Consider the following 19,740-nt stretch of genomic DNA (forward strand, 5'->3'; position numbering starts at 1 on the left):
ATTAACCCTCCGTTGTGTGATGTGGCCTACGCAGGACAATTCGATTTTCAATGTTGTATATCTTCCAATACCGGTGAAAATATTTGGAAAAAAGGGGTTTAGAAAAAAACTTCATAAGGTAATATAAAAGGCCACCACTGCAAGCTTTGTAATGTCATATACTATCATGTTGTTCAAAACGACTTTTTTTGTTATGTCCACTATAAGTTTATTATTGTAATTTCTGCAGCTGCGTAAGAATGAAATTTGTGCCTCTCTTGGCTATCGGAAGAAGCGTTAATCGGCTATTTCATCGTCAGTTCATCATCACGAAGACGTGCTAAGCAGCATGAACTGCATATTTTTGTTTTTATTAATTAAAACTTTGTTAAAAAATGTTAAAAGATATTTTTACCAAACAGAAAGTAAATACTATATGGTACTTAACCCTTTCATGTCCAAAGTTGCAAATAAATATTTAAGTAAACACTTAATTGTAAAACCAAGTGAGCAATATCATTAAAAAAAAGAAGAATAAATTAAAAATATAATAATGTTGAAAGAAGTGAAGAGGTACTTATAATAATTTTGTAAAGGACATCCTTACAATCACCGTTTGGGCTTGGCAACTGAGCTACTTCTTAGAGCAGGTCTGGGCGATGCAGGCAGGCATTCTTCGCTTCCTGGTAAACTGGGGGACAAGGAGGTATAAATATTTCTGTCATTGCTAATGAGATAATAGGAGGTAGATATAAAATGCTAGGGAACCGGATCGATTAGCAGATTGCGGGGAAAAGAAACCTGTCCGCTAACTGCAAAGGGCCAGAGCCGCATCCCTACCATTCCGAAAGTGAATGTTCTTATACCTCGAACGGGAAAACGGCTGCACTGCGGCTTCTCCAAAAAAAAAATCTTGATGTGTCGACCGAAGATTGGATGGTGCTGAAGGCAAGGAAGATTTTAGCCACAACTACATTCTCTAAACAGGTAGGTAGAGTACATGTTGTACGATAGGTTCGGGAAGATGGCGAGGAGCGGAAATGGCGTATACCTTCGCATCAAAAAGCGCAACCCGACTGTTAATATTTATGTTTACGTTATGGAGGAGCGAGAAGGATCTGGGTAAGGTTCTACAAGATTCTTGTAGATACCTCTTTGAAACTTCAATATGCAGAAATAGGTGATCTGGAGATGCAGATCGAGAAAACGCTGATTTTAGCAATGCAGGTCTTCAGATAAACTTGCATAAATTGTGTGTCTGCCGAGCTCTTCTCAATGCAGTGAAGATCGGCTACGATGATTCAAGAACCATGGATAGCCTCGGGGAACATGGTATCAGGACTAAAGTCACTCTCACATTACACACACATAGCGAGTGCAACAAACAAGGTAAGGACTGTTATACTGATAAGGAAAAGTATACATATATATGTAGTCACATATTGGCATACATACACCCAATAATAAATAAATAAACATTATTCACTTTAAGAAAGACTTCGAAACCTGTACTCTTTCTTGAAATAAAAGAAGCTTGATTACACATTTTCTGCTGACAAATTAAATTCTTCTGGCATGCATGCAGATGTGTGTATGTATGTAAGTATAAACACATTAGAATGTAAGCAACAAATTGAAATAAAGAGGAATTCAGTCGAAGATTGGACCTAAGCAAAGAAGTTCAGTGTTTTCATTTTTAACTGTAGAGTTGACAAAAAGAAGAAGTTCAGTTCTTTATGACACAAAAATTATATTCATATATTAACCTGAATTTCTCCTCATATGGCCTGACAGGGGTAGATGTAAATGATGACAAGAATGAGACACTACCTTTTGAATCCTATTACATGCCTTACGATGATGAAGCGTCGCCAGCGGATCCCTGGTGTTGAAATCTGACACCAATGCGCACCACACGGTATGTGGTAGCAGCGATACCAACAGGGAAGAGTCATTACTAAACTTTAAACTTATAAAGAATCTTACATTAGCTAACAGAGCGGATATGGGTTCTGCCTCAAATAATGTTCTATATGTAACACTACATACTAGTACAAGAATCAAGGTAGAAGATTGGAAAGTGCTTCGAATACACTCGTTTTCTGACCATAGGTATGTAAGCTTTCAAGTAAAATTAACAGCTCTCAATAAAAGTGAAACTTACCGAAATCCTAAGATCACTAAAAGGAATCTGAGCAAGAAAATAGTAACACAGAAATTAACCACATTCAAAGCATATGGTTCAACCTCTGAATTGGAAAAGGTAACGTCACACTTACGAATATTCTCAGTACAACATATTTCATCGCATTCCCTCCCTCACATGCAAAGCGAGGTTCGAAGTCATCTTGGTGTAACAAGGAGCTCGGATTACTTAGACGCAGTGTTTATGAACTCTACAAACTGGGCAAGATAACCAATATGTAAAAAAAGAGATTCATCAAATCAAAAGGGAGTCACGAAATGATTTCTACGGCAAATTAGAAAAGACTACCATAGTGGCTATGCTTAGGAAACTATTACCCATCACCCTATGATGGGGTGACTAATACACAATAAATGTGGAGAGTGGACTGGTTGCAGTGAAAAATCACTGGAAGACCCAGTCGACTCAAAAATACACTTTCCAGGATGTATGGACGCTACTAACTTATAACTTTTAGGAAATAGACGGTATCTTCCCAGCCATAATGCTGAATGTATCAACAGTGCTGCTATCATACCTAGTGGGTATTTATGGAGGATCGTTAAGGCATAGCAGTGTGGTTATCCTTTGGTCATATTCATACCAAAGGGGGGCAAAGAAGCCCCCTTTATTCGAAAGAATATACACCACTAAGTCTAATCTCATTCCTTCTGAACATATTTCATATAATTCAAAATGCTTACATTAGGGACAAGATATAATCGGCTAAACATCGAAAGCTCAACACGCCTATACGAAGGATTGATCCACTGAGACAGCACTCCACTCATTAACTTTAAATATATAGAAAGTTTTAGAGGATTAGGAATATAACCTGGGCGCCTTTCTTGACATAAGTGGAGCGTTCAATAATGTATCCAATGGTGATATCGTTAATAGTCTGGTAGCAGCCGGGATGGCGGGCTCCATTGTAGCATGTATAACAGCTCTACTAAACTGCAGGAGGATTAACGCAGAATGAAACGAAACCAGATTGCTGAGAGTAGGAACTCTTTAAATGGTTGTACTGTCGCCTCTCTTGTGGCTCATTGTGGCAAATAAGCTTCTGAAAAAATTTGAAGGAATAGCACTAAAACTGATAACTTATGCAGACGATATAGCTAAACGAGTGTCACGCCACAGAAATACGCCTCTGAGCGTATTTGCCTCACAAAAATTATGACTTTGTGTAGAGAGAAAAAAACCATCGAAGACGGCGTCTTTTTTAATTACTTTCATGTTTTTTGTATTTTAATAATTGTTTTGTAATAAATTTAACTAGTTCTGAGAAGTAAAGTTTTTGTGTTTGTTGCGTGTCACGATCACACCTTATTTATAAAAACATATTCCGTTAGACAAATACAAAGTATTTTTACACATTTCGTAAAATGCCATTTTGTTCTTAACAAAGTCCGCAAGCAGTTGTACGATTTAATCAGGGCAGCGTGCTATTAAAAACCAATAACGAAAATAGTTTTACTGAAACGTGTTTTTTTGCAGAGACAAGGCAAAAATAATATTTTGGCTTTAATATCAATCAATTTAAACCTGGTTCTTCTTTTTATTGTATCGATATGGGAAAGGATAAGCACTAAAAAGTCTTGCGGTATTTTCGCTAGTTGGCGCTGAAAGCGCGTAGTTCTAGTTTTATTCGTCGTCATGCTATACCTTTTTGGAAAGCTCATTTCACGCGCTAACATGTGTTTCATTGATTGTCGTTAAGTTTAAGTTCTTTTAAATAAAGAGAAAATACGGCATATTTTACAGTACTACTACGATAAAAGCAAAATATATCACAAGCCGCCAATAAAATTTGTGCAGTTTATGGACCCAATACAGTTTCCATTTCCACCGCACAACGATGGTTTCAACGTTTTCGCTCTGGTGTAGAGGTTGTCGAAGATGCGCCACGTTCCGGAAGGCCTGTTGTCGAAAATTGCGATAAAATCGCTGAACTGGTCGAAAGAGACCGGGATAGTAGCCATCAAACCGTTATAAACCATTTGAAGAAGCTTGGAGTCACTAAGAAGCTCGATGTATGGGTGCCACACGAATTGATTCAATAAAAGTACCGCAAGCCTTTTTTGACTGAATTGTTGGAAGAGACCGGCATAGTAGTCATCAAACCGTTATAAACCATTTGAAGAAGCTTGGAGTCACTAAGAAGTTCGATATATGGGTGCCACACAAATTGATTCAATAAAAGTACCGCAAGACTTTTTTGACAACCCAATATTAAATATTTAGTGAAACATGGAAATTCGTACAGAAAAGTAGCGAATTAACTGAATGCTTCCAAAACACTGTTTGAACAAGCAGTAAAATGGGTTTCCCAGATTGAAACACTCGCCAGGAAGTCCAAAAAAGCGTTGTTTGTCAAGAAAATATATGTAGTTTGCTATGTTAAGAAAGCTCCTTTCATTTCGTCAATGCTTATAAAAGGGATTTAAATATTGATGTTGATTCATCAGCTTACCTCAAAGTACTTATAAAGGAAAATCTGAAGAGCCGAAGCACGGGAGAAAGGCCTGTGTTGTCAACAAGGAACGTGCAACAATAGCTTAAGTTTGCCGAAGGACATGTCTTTTGGACTAAAGAAAAATTACGTAACATTCTCGGGTTTGACGAAACAAAAGTCAACTTATTTAATTCTAATCAAGCTATTCTTTATGTAAGAAGACCGAATAATGCTGCCTATAACCCTATGTATACGATAAAGACCGATAAACAAGTTGGCGGAAACATTATGATTTGAGGATCGTTTTCATACAATGGTCAGCGGACTATGAAAGCAACCGATTGTGTGGCAGTACTGCAAGAATTTATACTACAGTACGCTGAATACACTCATGCTAAAAAGTGATAAGGGATGGAATTAAAACGTAATAGTGCGATTGCTTTATATTTAGCTGGAAAATCACAGCCAGCAATTGTTCGTGAGCTCAAACACCTTAATGTGAATAAAGTTTTTGTTTATCGCACCATCACTCGTTACAATGATACTGGTAGCATCGCAAAACACCATGGAGGTGGTCATCAAAAGATTGCAATGTCACGTGAGATGGTTCGGAAAGTAAAGAAGCGACTTGAGCGAAATCCACGACGAAGTGCCAATCAAATGGCTAAAGAACTGAAAATATCCGACCGCAGTATTCGACGTATATTGAAAGATGAGCTCAAGGTCAAGCCTTACAAGATCCAAAAGGCCCATGATCTCACACCGAAGCAGCAACAAGTAAGACTTGAGAGAGCGAAGCAGTTGCTTCGCTGGGCTGAAAGCGGTCAAATTCCGAACATTGTGTTTTCTAACGAAAAAATTTTTCCAATTGAGCAATTCGTAAACTCTCAAAACGATAGGGTTTACTTGACCGACCGTTCATACGAGAATCTAAGTGATCGGTTGGCCAGCAGGAGGCAGCACCCGCCACAAATCATGGATTGGGCCGCTGTCACTGCAAATGGGCGCTCTCCAATTGTTTGCATCGAGCCTGGCGTCAAAGTAAATGCGATATATTATCGGGAAAGTGTTCTGGAGGCTGCTTTGAAGCCGTGGGCAAACAAACATATCGGTCGCAAACCACGGACGTTTGAACAAGGCGCGAGTGAATCAAGAATGGCTGAAACACAACGTTCCGAACTTCATTACGACCACACCATGCCTCTCGAATTCACCAGATGCGAATCGAATGGATTATTCTCTATGGGCTATTTTGGGGAGCAAGGTCCGAAGTAAAAAATACATCAGTCTCGAGATGCTGAAGAAAGCTATTGTCCGTGAGTGGGCCAAAATACCGGCAAGTCACATTCGGGCAGCTTGCGCTTCGTTTTCTGACCGTCTCCATAGTTAAGCCAAAAGGTGGTCATATCGAGCAAAAGTGAATTGGTCCTAAATTTATGTTTATTTTCACAAAATTTGTACTTTAAAATAAATAAAAATAAGTTTCCAAACCGAATGTATGGCTTTTTGAATTGGTTACACATATGTACATATCGTGAATTTGAAAATAAATGCAAATAAAATACAAAACATAGCTAAATATGGGTAAAACTGTAAAAAAACAAACTTTTTTTTAATTTGTTCGCAATAAATTTGATTATTTGCTGTTAATTTTCCCACATTTCTGGATGCCTTAACTGCAGACCACTGTCCTTATTATTTTTCACATAACTGTATGTAATTATATTTGATTCCACACAACAAAGGTGCTCCAAGAAATGAAATAGGTGATGAGATTGCCAAAATTGCCATCCGCTTGATAACCGAATCTGTTCAGGATTCTAAGCAGATCGTTGAAAATGACAAACAACAAAATTTCTAAAAAGGCTGACAGACGGATCAAGGTGAGGTGAAAAGTCTTAAGAGTCTTGCAGAATCGCTAAGATCATGTACAAGGAAGCGGATGGAAAACTCACAAGGTTCTACTCACACGAAAAGACTGAATAACGGTTGTTGGCCTAGTCACAGGTCACAATTTACTGACTGCACATGCCAGCCGTTTACGAATCATTAACGATAACACACGTAGAAAGTCTTGCATTAAAAAGACCAGTAAAACAACAGTAAATAATATTATTAATAAAGGCAGCAATATGAATGAAATTAGTATGATTGATGAACTATTAGCAAAGAAATTGACGGAGAAGTAATTGAAAATGAAAAATGGAAAAAAATAATATGCAAAGTTCAAGGTTGAGAAGTGCGAAAATACTGAAATGTTATTAGATTAATAAATGAGGAATGCACCGCAACCTTAGGTTCATTGTGACGATTTCAGGAACGGAGAGTAAATGAAATGTGACAGAAATTGAAAGATATGTTGGTATATACTATATCTTGCTGAGATAAATATTCCAGCATACATAATGGTATGGGCACAAAAATTCAAACTGATTGTTAAAGCAACTCAAACTCCAGTTTTACCAAGGAAAAGAGGCCGCCCTTCCTCAAACGGTACCAACATCACCTACTCTTTCTATGCCTTCTGAATCAGCTTGATATAAAAGAGCATATTATGATATGAAAAAATCTACACAATTTCGTAAATTTGGTCTCTGTTAAAATGAGGAGTAAAAGGCACATGCATGCTACGTATGCCTCACTGGTTATTGCAGTTAAAGCAATGTCTATTTATGCTGCAATCTGCTAAGAAAACATGATTTTTCCTTCCACACTAAAATTGGAATATGAAATGCGATAAAAAAACTTACTTTTTTTTAATTACCACCTGCCTAAAGGCAACATCCAGAATATAGCGAACCAAGACTCCAAGGACTTTGATATTTTTATCAGCTTATATATTCGTCATGACTAAAACAAATCTGTCCTCAATATTTTTTTAGGTGTTCTGACTTTAATTCGGGCATGAGAGGGTTAAGCGAAATTCTTTTAAGTGCCATTACCTTTTGAATAACACAAGAAATCTGCGTTTTTGGTTGCTTAAAAATTTTAAAGTGTAATATTTAATTCATATATATATATATATCAAAATTTTTAATTTCCCCGGACTCTTTCACTTTACAGTATTGTTTGTACAACAGACACCAGAAATAGGCTGAAAGGCAATCCATATTTTATCCAAAAATGGTTCTATGAATTTCCAATCCGCAGATACCGAATATTTGGGCCTCGGTGTATTGGTGACTATATAACGGAAATTAGTCTGTGAAATATACCATCTGATGAAATTTGAATGAGAAAAAGAAATGTTCACGTATTTTAATACAAATATTTATTATCGTCTTCGAAACATGCGCCTGAGCATGCAATTAATCCAGATTTCCATGCACTCATAAGCTCGTCTGGGATGGCCTTCACTGCTTTCAACGAATTTACGTTTTTTTTTTAATTTTTGGAGCGCCGTTCGCTAGATGTTTGGATAGTTTCGACGTTATATTCATAAATCGCCGCAGTAATGATGCGTTGGATGAATGTAGGATTCCACGTTGTCAAGAATTTCTTTTGGGACCTTTACTCGACGTCGTTTTCTTTTTTAAAAGATTCAGGTCTTTTGGTACGAGACTAGCATTAATGATTGATTGACATGTGTTTAACTTTTTACGATGTTATCGTCATTTACAGAAAAGGACTCGCATGACGCAAGCTTTCTATGATTTCACGACCTCAGGGAGAGTTTGCTTGCGCAATTCAAATAAAATAAAAATTTAGGTTTCTGATGAAACGTCTGTGATTTTTTATTTTTTTTTTTTAATATACAATAAATATATTTAACATTACATTACTATATTATTATTAAGCTTATTAATATTGTACATATTATTAACGAATTGGCAAATAAAGAAGAAGATGAAACGTGGTACACGTGTTCACTGCCACCATACATTGGCATCGGACCACTGCCGTAAAATGTCATAGCTACCGCCGAATAGGGAAAATTGTCAGCTTCTCGGGATAAGTCTCTTCGCTACCTCCTCTGAACGTGTAAAAATTTAAATATCCGATGGTAACTCCGCCCACTCTCTATATAAGTATAACGGCTTTTGTGAAAACTACGGAAAGTATAAGAACTCTTTATATAAAGTAGAATGCTAGAAGTACTATTCATGACGCAGATGGGCCTCATGGAAGCCGACATCAGAATTAGACAATAGGGTACGTAAAATTATCCTGAGATTTTTATGCTTCATTGTAAATTGTAAAATTCATTGTAAAATTGGACTTCAAGCACGACTTTTTCAATTATATAATAGTTTTATATTCTATCTGATTCTTTTAAATTACAGTATATAAATCGAGAACCTTATGATATAAATAAAGCTTTACATAAAATTTGCTTTAGAGATATGTCATTTTATGTCTAAAAATTGTCGAAATTCCACCATATTTTTTCAAGCCACCAGATAGCAAATATGTGGACCCCAGTGCATATGACTGTCTTTTTACCTAAAATATCTCTTAATCTGTGAGATATATTTTTAGAATCTTACTCTTGTGTCAAGAAATGCCTTCTTACTTAATATAGAGATCTTCGAACATCCAGTTAACTTGATACCACATATATGTATCAGTTACTATGTGATTTATCTTTATGAAATTAAGAGAGCGTATCCTTCTAATAATAGTGCATCTATGAACAAATTAAATGATAAATCGGGTGAATATTTATTTTAGCCTTTACTTTCGGTTGGTATTTTAGCAAAATAAAGTCAACGTATAATATTGAATATGCTAAAGTTTAATGCCGAAAGTGTATGAACTCGGTTCACCAATTGCCCCAGCTACTAAATAACATACATTTTGGTTATGTAGCCGACCATATGTTCTTTCTCTGTCTGATGATGATTTCCCATTATTTTGTTAACTTCTTCCCTATATTCTCAATATAAAACAAAAACAAACATTTATAATAATTAGAACAAGTGTATGGGAATATTATTTTAATACCCATGATCCAATACAAATATGTATGTATACTAATATTTTCACGAAATTTGACTCAAATTATTACTTAAGGCAATGGTACAATCTCTGAAGAAATCAAATAAGAATACTATAGCATATATGCAGATGCAAGACAAACTGGCCATACAAATTAAGTTTTTGTATGGAATCTGAAGGGTATTATAGTTTCTGGAAGGATGGAGTCATGTGTAGAAGTTCACCCAAGTGAAGAAATTTCACTGGTCGCCATTCACTTGGGAGTGGCCAGAAACGATTCTTTTACATATGACTCAAGCAGCTCACGACTTCCGATCTTTGACCAAGTATCCTCTGGGTAGCCTAAGAACATCCGTTTGAAGGCGAGCTAAAGTGAGAAGGCGAAATATCCTCTACATAGGGTTGTGCGTTGCGTTTGGGACCCACCACGTATAAAAACACCCCCAATGAAAACCAACAGTCAGCCTCGGATGAGAGACCCCCCTTTTGATGACGACCATGGTAAACGAAATAAGAACTACGATTTGAGGGCATGCACCTGGAATGTCCGGTCCCTTAATTGGGAAGGTGCCGCTGCCCAGCTGGTTGATGTCCTCGTGAAAATAAAGTCTGACATCACCGCCATCCAAGAAATGCGATGGACGGGACAAGAACAGAGACAAGTAGGTCCTTGTGACATTTACTACAGAGGCCATATAAAGGAGCGCAAGTTTGGTGTTGGATTCGTGGTGGGAGAGAGACTCCGTCGCCGAGTACTATCATTCACTCCTATGAATGAACGTCTAGCCACAATCCGCATCAAAGCGAGGTTCTTCAACATATCGCTGATTTGCGCCCACGCCCCGACGGAAGAGAAGGACGATGTGACCAAAGATGCCTTTTATGAGTGCTTGGAGCGCACTTATGAGAGATGCCCCCGCCACGATGTCAAAAGCGTGCTTGGCGACTTCAACGCCAGGGTGGACAAAGAAGGTATCTTTGGCACTACGGTCGGTAAATTCAGCCTCCACGAGGAAACATCCCCAAATGAGTTGAGGCTGATCGACTTCGCCGGGGCCCGAAATATGGTTATCTGTGGTACTAAATTCCAGCTTAGGAAAATACATCAAGCTACGTGGCTGTCTCCGGATCCAAAATCCACTAACCAGATCGATCATGTTGTGATAGACGGAAGACACGTCTCCTGTGTTCTAGACGTGCGTACGCTCCGAGGTCCTAACAGCGACTCGGACCACTATCTTGGTGCAGTGAAGACTCCCACCCGCCTCTGTATGGTAAAAAACGGTGTAAGGGAACTGTGGGGCGGCATTCCTTACTCCATACGTACAGCTGAAACCGAAACCATTGGTTTTCGGAAAATGCTAAAGACGAGCTGGTACAACGAGGAGTGCCGTGTCGCAGCGGAGAGAAACCAGACTGCCTACCTCGCAACGTTACGATCGACCACAACACGTGCGGGATGGGATAGATACCGAGAGTTGGAGAGGGAAGCGAGACGCATTTGCAGGAAGAAAAAAGAGAGGCCGAAATGCGAGAGTATGAAGAGCGTGATAAGCTGGCCGACAGGGCTAATGCTCGAAACTTCTACGAAAAAATGCGGCGGCTTACAGAAGCTTTCAAGACCGGAGCATACTCTTGTAGAACCCCTAAAGGTGATCTAGTCACCGACGCTGAGAGCATACTTAAATTATGGAGGGAACACTTCTCCAGCCTGCTGAATGGCAGTGAACGTACAACACCAGGAGAAGGCGAACCCGATTCTCCAATCGAAGACGATGGAGCAGACGTTCCATTGCCCGACCATGAAGAAGTTCAAATAGCAATTACCCGCCTAAAGAACAATAAAGCGGCGGGGGGCGATGGATTGCCGGCCGAGCAATTCTAACACGGCGGCGAAGAGCTGATAAGAAGCATGCATCAACTTTTTTGTAATGTATGGTCGGAAAGCATGCCCAACGATTGGAATTTAAGTATGCTATGCCCAATCCATGAAAAGGGAGACCCTACAATCTGCGCCAACTACCGTGGGATAAGCCTCCTCAACATCGCATATAAGGTTCTATTGAGCGTATTGTGTGAAAGATTAAAGCCCACCGTCAACAAACTGATTGGACCTTCTCAGTGTGGCTTTAGACCTGGCAAATCAACAACCGACCAGATATTCACCAAATCTTGGAAAAGACCCATGAAAGGAGATTCGACACACACCACCTCTTCGTCGATTTCAAAGCTGCTTTCGACAGCACGAAAAGGAGCTGCCTTTATGCCGCGATGTCTGAATTTGGTATCCCCGCAAAACTAATACGGCTGTGTAAACTGACGTCGAGCAGTACCAAAAGCTCCGTCAGGATCGGAAAGGACCTCTCCGAGCCGTTCGATACCAAACGAGGTTTCAGACAAGGCGACTCCCTGTCGTGCGACTTTAATCTGTTGCTGGAGAAAAAAGTTAATATATATTTTTTGATTTAACTTAATGTTGATTACACTTACTATTTTACCTGTATGTGTCTTGAAACAGATATTTTCTGGTCTAGTAATACTTCCAAAAAAAAAAATTGATTTGTTGTTAGTTGGTTATATCCATTATACCTGAATTCACAATGGGTTATAGCTTTTATAGCATACTACTCTACATGTTTGTTATTCTTATGCCGTGCGTAAATACAGCGTTTATCAATAAAGATAACGTGATTTTGACAGCTTGTGGCGGCCATCTTTGTTTGCTAACTTGTGGCAAATTTTGTCAGTATGTTTTGAAGGCTTTTCCATTTAATCGTGTCATGTTTCACTTGGTAGAAGATTATTTCGGAAATTGACGTTCTTCACTGACTACTGTAATCGAAAAATCATATTCTCAGACCAGGCCCATTTCGAGAAATGGCCAAATCAAATGCCTAAGATGCTGCGATTTAACACCTCCAGACATATCATTCTTTGGAAAATCAAAGGTTTACGCAACGCTCGAAAAACTCGAAGACAACATTCAGCGGACTATAGCAGAAATGCTACACAGCGTCATCGAAATTTGGCGTAAACGGGTTGAGGAGATATGAAAACCATGGTTGCCATTCGGAAGACATTTTATTTAAATCTTAAATGGCATAAAATTATTTTCATAACAAAAAAAAACAGAACACATTTTGACATCCTATACCCTATACATAGGATCTTTCTTACATTTTTTAGTTATATATTTGTGTATTATATTTATCTTTTTTTGAATTCTTGCTTCTTGTTGGCATACAGTATATGGAAATCAATGGCATACATATACGGTTTATATTTGCATACAAACGGATACATACACTCACGCTTACGTACTTGAGCATATTGCTACCTAATGTGTGTTGTTCGTTTATATGTAGTTAGGTGAAAGCCTTTACGTAGGCTGCACGTTTGCGTGTGCAATTAAACATTTTGTATAATTCTGAGTATGCCTACCCATACTTGCATATATGCAGTTTTTAAATATGCGCGAAAGCATATGTGTATGTATATATGTTTGTTTTAAAACAAAATTTATTTAGACATTAATAATTTACCGTTCCATTTATATACAATTTCACTATTTAAGTGACTTACACCTGGACGAGTTTTTACTATATAATTACAAGTGTCTTACTTAATTTTTCTGTTATTCATTTAGCTATTTGCGAGATTCGTTACTTATGCAAAGATCAAATTGGGTTTAATGTCTTTAACACTTTCTGCCGCTTATTTCGTGTCAGGAAACTGTTTTTCATACTTTTAAGGTTGCTGCTGCTCCTGCAACACAAGCTCTCCACTTAATGTATTCAAACGCGCATGTATTGTCACATTTTTGTGTACTTTTATATCGAATGCATGTGAAAATTACCGAGTACGAAGGAGTAGGTAAACAGGCGAACTAATCGACGAAAGTTGGCATTGCTGCGGTCACTGCTGACTCTAACGATTGCAAACCATGCGCACAACACAGTAAGACCGTTGTGGCAACGGTAATCACAACGGCAACGACAAAATAGACAATAACAACGTTTTTACTGCAATGCAGGACATATACCGAGATAAACACAGTTTCAACCGTACACAATAACAATATACGAACGTGAGAAGCAGAAAAATAGGGACCAATGTTTATGTTGAAACATTTCCAACTAAAAACGGTCATTTGAAATATATGAGATAATAGTTATCACAAAATTGGAAACACTCACTGTGTGGTTATCGTTTTAGGCGCAATATGCAAGTTCCTTATGAAAATAAGTATAGGCAACACATCCTTCTGACGTTTCTATCCTTTTAATCATGTTTACACAATACACATACGAATTTCTATATCATACCTTATATGTACATACATATGCATGTATTTTCACTTTTTTAAGTGAATATATTATATGCATATATACATATATTTACTCAGTGATGAAGGCCATTTATATATAGTAGCCCATCATTTTCCTTTTATTATTTTTGTTGATATAATTTTTTCACTTCTTTCTCTACAAATAAACGTATTCACAGGGTTTCAACATACAAGCACCAATAAAAATTTAAGATGACGTTTTAAATTGCTTTGCTCAACCTTTTTTTTTTGTAGCAATATTTTATAAAACATTTCGTATTTTTCGCCACCGACCGCACATCTAAAACCTTCCGTTCCTGTGGTAATTTTCGAAAGTAAGTCTAAATCCAACTGAGTTTCGAAAGCACGCGTAACTTGGCATGCGCTCTGATGGGGTCGAAGAGCAAAATTTCTGAAGCAAAATAACGAGTAGTAAAACAAAATCAGCATATATGAAGAAGCTCACCAACCCTTAGCCGTACCCAATACTATGTAACTACTCCTCGCCAACTACCCTTCGACATGTGCGCAACCCCAGCACGAGCAGCGGACACTTTAGGAAAGCACTGGAGACAGGCAAAACTACAAAAACAACTAGGTTTATAATATATGTACATACATACATACATATGTTGGGTACATACATATGTATGTATGTTGTACGTTTATGTACACCCTACAGAACCAAATAGTTATAAATTGCTTTAGTGATAATGTGTACCACAGGTCCAACTAGTCAACCAACCAGAATGCTATTTTTCGCATGTGTTGTACTAAAATAAGTCAATCGTGATTTTCAGATATTATAAATAATACAGAGAAAAAACAAACAAGTTTGTGCTACGCTTTATTTAGAATTTCTTAAATGAAATAGTGCTAGTCAAAGGAACAAACTAGTCGGACATCAGTTTGCAACAAGTAAAGCTGGTCGGGCATTCGGCTACACATCCGACTTATACAAATTTCAGAACAATTTTCTAATATGCTATTTAATTTGACCAGTAATTTTTTCGCTTAACGAAGGTAGAAAAAGTTAGTATATGTTTCAACTGCTAAGACTGGTATATGCCGTATGCTAATAACTAGTTCTTCTTAAAAAAAAACAAAACTTTAGGCATTTTATAACTAGTTGATGTAGCTGTTGGGTATCTACTTATGCATTAACTTAAGTGCACACCCGTTCAGGTATGTATGGTTACTCGCAGAAATTTCGACGAGTAACATCAATTTGTTTGTGTTGAAATTGGTCGTATGCGGAAGTGTAGCATAATGCCAGGCCAAAGAAAATTATAAAGTGTGTAATAAAAAAAACTTTAACGTTAAACCTGGGTGTGCAATAAATCAATGTTAAACAGTTGGCGTACGACACGGCGAAATATAGTCGTCAGTTGGTAAACATTTCATATACAAATAAATAAAGATACTTTCTTCTGCAGCACAACGAATTTGTCTATGATAGGCTTTATTGTAAAATTCTTGTTGAATTATGAAATCGTATACGATCTTCCAATACACTCATTGGCGCATATAACACAGACGTTCACGAGTCTGCCCATTATATAACAAATAAGATCTCCCTGTTAAAGCTCATGGTTAGGTATAACATAATAATAGTTATGGACGTATGTTTGTATTTACGTACGTATACATGCAGAAAAACGTGATAGAAGGGATTTCAGATACACAAGGGGTACGAATGCTTGCTTCCATACTTTCTTCAAAATGTGACCCACTGTTTTGAGCGCTTATCGGTTGATAGCGCTCTACATGAAGTTCTTGGGACATTCGAAAGCTCTTCAGTGAATCCACCTTAGCGGCATTCGACATGGAAGGTGCATTCAACAACGCTAGTGCAGCTGAACTGATATCAGCTACCACTATTGCTTATACCGGCACATAGAAAGGGACCTTGATATCTCCGTCAACTGGGCGAAAGGTCACGGTTTAACTATGAATCCTTAGAAAACTGAAATTTGTCTTTTCACAGGACGAACAAAAATAACGCAATTAAATATTTAAGGAGTTCCCCCCTATTTCGCCATCGAGCTCCTTTAAATACCTTGGAGTTATCCTAGATAAAAAAACTAAACTTGAGAGAACACATCAAGAACAGGGCTTCTAATGCCCTTCAAACTTGGACCAGCTGCAGAAAAGCTATTGCCCCAAAGGAGGGTTTATGGTCCCACGTGCGGTATTGTGGTGAACGAAATTATCGAAATAGAGTTTACTGTGCGCTACCGGCCCAAAGAAAACTACATTAACAAAGATTCTGGAGGTAAGGAGGTTATCGTCGATATCAGGCTAATACATACATACATATGCTAGCGAAATACAGTATGATGTAATGCTTACGGCCAGCCGCTTCATGATTTGATGATTGGAGCCAGAATCAGCGTCACTACGTGCATTGTATCATACTGTTTGTTAATGAACTCGGACTCAATTGGCGATACGACCGAGAAAATGATATCGTGAGGAATTAAACAAAACGTTTTCCTTCCCCAGTACATAAGAATGAATCAATGGTTCTGGGCCGACAGTTCTAATAGTGAAATCTACATGTATACTGACTGTTGAAAGGATGAAATAGGAACAGAAGCGGGCTTCTTCTAGAGTAATCCATACTCAGAAGGAAGTTTCAGCTCGGTTAACTTCATCTGGGCATACCATAAAGTTACTTTGGGAAAGTGTTGATGGTAGGCAGATCAAAAACCTTATACTTCTACTCAAAAGGGAGCTTTGTAATATTGTTAGGTTTATTACAGAGCACCTACCTTAAAGTTTAAGCCTAAAATAATGGCCTAAGTTCGACCGCCTGGGGCCTGTCGCTCTTGCGCCTACCTTTCCAACCAACAACCAAGTATTAAAAGAGAAACTTTCTTGTACACGAACTCAAGATTTTTATGTGACAACTAGTTTTATTTTAGTGACATATTGCTTATAAATATAAAGATGCAGTCAGACATTGGAAAAAAATTCGACTATCCAAATCAAGTACGACGAAAAATTTTTGTAAGAGCAGTCACTCTTGGAAATTAGTTTATTTATTTTAATATAATATAATGGGATATAGTTATGCTCTCGATAAACAGTTACAGTTTTAGGACCATAACCAATTTCTCCTTTTTCGTTCTCGCCGCGAACTCTGGAAACGTAAGTAAACCTTGTGTAAGATGCGGTAGCTTATCGAGGCAAGGGTCGCGGCTAAAAGAGTAGAAGCTTCTGTGGAGACACACCGACTTATTCTATTTTAGTGTTGGCTGAAGTCTAATTTCGGAAGCAAGCGACTCGTTATATAAATGTGTATAAAGCTTTTTACTACTCTCCTAGCGAGGTTGCGTGCTGGGGTTGGGACCCGCTACGTAGAAACCAAACCTCATGAAAAGGAAACAACAGCTTCGGATGAACTACACTACTTTTGATGACGACCACACAAACGTAATAAAGACTTTGATTTAAGGACATATCCTTTAAATGTCCGGTTACTAAATTGGGAAGGTGCCGATGGCTCTCTGGTTGATGTCCTCGTAAAAGGAAAGGCTGACATCACCGCCGTCCAAGAAATGCGATGGACGGGACAATGATGGAGACGAGTAGGCTCTTGCGACATTGACTACAGCGGCCATATAAAAGAGCGCACATTCAGTGTGGAATTCGTGGAATTCGTGGAGAAAGACTCAGTCGTCGTGTCCTGGCAATCCGCAACAGAGCAAAGATTTTTCAACAACACACTGTTTTGCGTCCACGCCCCGAGGAAAGAGAAGGACAATATGACCAATGATACCTTTTATAAGCGGCTGGAGCGCGCTTATGACAACTACCCTCACCCCACTGTAAAAATTCTGTCTCACTTTTTACGCCAGGAGGGCTAAAGAAGGCATATTTTGGAATCGGAAAATTCAAACTCCATTGCGAAACCTCTCAAAATGGGTCAAGACTGATCGATACCGCAGGGGCCCGAAGTGAGGTTGTTCGTAGTACTCGACTTCACCACATGAAAAATCATCCAGCTACTTGGCTGACTCCGGGTTGAGAAGTTCGTAACCAGAACGATCATGTTGTGATAAAGTGACACTTCTCCAGTGTCTGTACGCCCTAAGAACCTAGCATCGACTCGGACCTGTATCGTGTTGTAGCGAGGAGCAACACACGCCTCTGTGCAACACAGTACTCCCGTCAACAAATACAGGGAAGGTATGAGATCGAAAAGCTACAATCACAACCAACAGCGAATCATTTTTGTACTCGACTTTCTGCCGTCTAAGAGCACTCATCAGCAACTCAGTATAACTGTCTGATGGCCATTGGTTTTCGCAAGGACGCGTATGTAGACTAAAAAAGAAAGAAACCGAAATTAGAGAGTATGAAGAGCTTGAGAATCTGACCGACAAAGCTCAAAAATATACGACAATTAATATTTGATTTCAAGAATGGAGCGTATTCTTATAGGGTCCTAAAGTGGTGATCTTGTGGCTGATATTCGGAACATACTGAAGTTATGAAAGGAACACTTCTCCATCCTGTTGAACGGCACTGAAGGTGTAACAACTGGAGGTAGCCAACCCGATTCCCCAATCGATGACGACGGAATAGATGTTCCATTGCCTAACAATTACCCGTCTGACTAACAGCAAAGCGGCAGGGGCCGATAGACTGACAAGGTGCATGCATCAGCTTGGCAATATATGGTCGGATGAAAGCATGCCCGACGAGAGAAGGTACAATCTTCTATAACTTGGCTTGCACGTCACTGTTGATAGTCATAACTTTGAAGTCGTAGATAATTTTGTTTATCTTGGAGCCAGTATCAACACTAACAACAATATCAGCTTTGAAATTCAACGCAAAATCGATCTTGCCAACAGTTGTAGGCAATTGAAAAGTAAAGTCCTCTCTCGACGAACATATACCAAACTCTACAAGTCCCTCATTGTTGCCATCCCTCCATATGGTGCAGAGGCATGGGCAATACATTATCTGATGAGTCGACCTAAGAAATGATCGATAGAAAGGTTTTGCGAAAGATATGTATATGGTCATTTACGCATTGGCAACGGCGATTGCGTCAGTCGATGGCGCATTGAGTTTACTAGGTATATCACGACTTTGACATAGTTCAGCGAATCAAGGGACATCGGCTAGGCTGGCCAGGTCATGTTGTCCACATGGAAGAGAACACTCCAGCTTTGAATATTTTAGATTCAGTGCCTGCCGGGTGGAAAAGGACCTGGCTGCTTTTGGTATCTCGAATTAGCGCCAAATAGCGAAAAAATGAAACGACTGGTCCGCTGTTGTTAACTCGGCTTTGACCGCATAAGCCGCTTTATACGCCGTTAGGGAATATTTACTTGCTGTACAGTGTCATATTTTGAACGAAATCCGTTTGCAAATATTTTGAAAGGCAAGGTCGGAAGCAAACTGAAAGAAAGAAAGCCCAGAAAGAGCAATATCTGGCGGCACCATTAGCGTTTTTATAGTAATATTATTGCGTTCTTAACACTTTTTAGATTCAGCAGTTTATGATTTTTCACCCCTGTTCAAGATTCGTACTTATTTCTTATTAGCATCGAACTAATTTTTCTATTCTAAAAGTTATAACAAATTGCCAATGCAGATAATGGTAAACTATATTATACAAATTTATCGAGATTTTACAGAGTTTTATAATTTAGTCATTTCAAAATTATATTTTTCAAACCTCAACTCCTTCTTACTCTATTGCATTTGCTTTTGTTTATCACATTACACAACTGTTATATAATATGAGTATAGTTGAAGTAATGTTATAAAGCTAAAAGAAATTCGATATTGCAATCGACTTATTCGGAGAGCCATGATTCCTCGACAGACAAG

At 38.4% G+C, this 19,740-nt stretch overlaps 1 protein-coding gene across 6 annotated transcripts in view; it reads right to left on the reverse strand.

The window, feature by feature from the left end:
- LOC105224258 (homeobox protein onecut) overlaps nucleotides 1-15,072 on the reverse strand; it is an 87,008-nt gene extending 71,936 nt beyond the window's left edge. Inside the window, exons 1-2 of one of the 6 annotated variants that reach the window (XM_049460250.1) lie at nucleotides 14,358-15,072; nucleotides 13,757-14,299 (exon numbers count right to left, since the gene is read on the reverse strand). The gene's annotated coding sequence lies outside the window, so the exon portion shown is untranslated. Of the gene's footprint in view, nucleotides 1-13,102 lie in introns of all 6 variants that reach the window. The other 5 variants (XM_049460254.1, XM_049460253.1, XM_049460248.1 and 2 more) reach the window with 5 other exon arrangements.
- Nucleotides 15,073-19,740: the final 4,668 nt, after the last annotated feature.

Source organism: Bactrocera dorsalis, chromosome 6 (assembly GCF_023373825.1).
Source record: "Bactrocera dorsalis isolate Fly_Bdor chromosome 6, ASM2337382v1, whole genome shotgun sequence".
NCBI classification, from domain to species: Eukaryota; Metazoa; Arthropoda; class Insecta; order Diptera; family Tephritidae; genus Bactrocera; species Bactrocera dorsalis.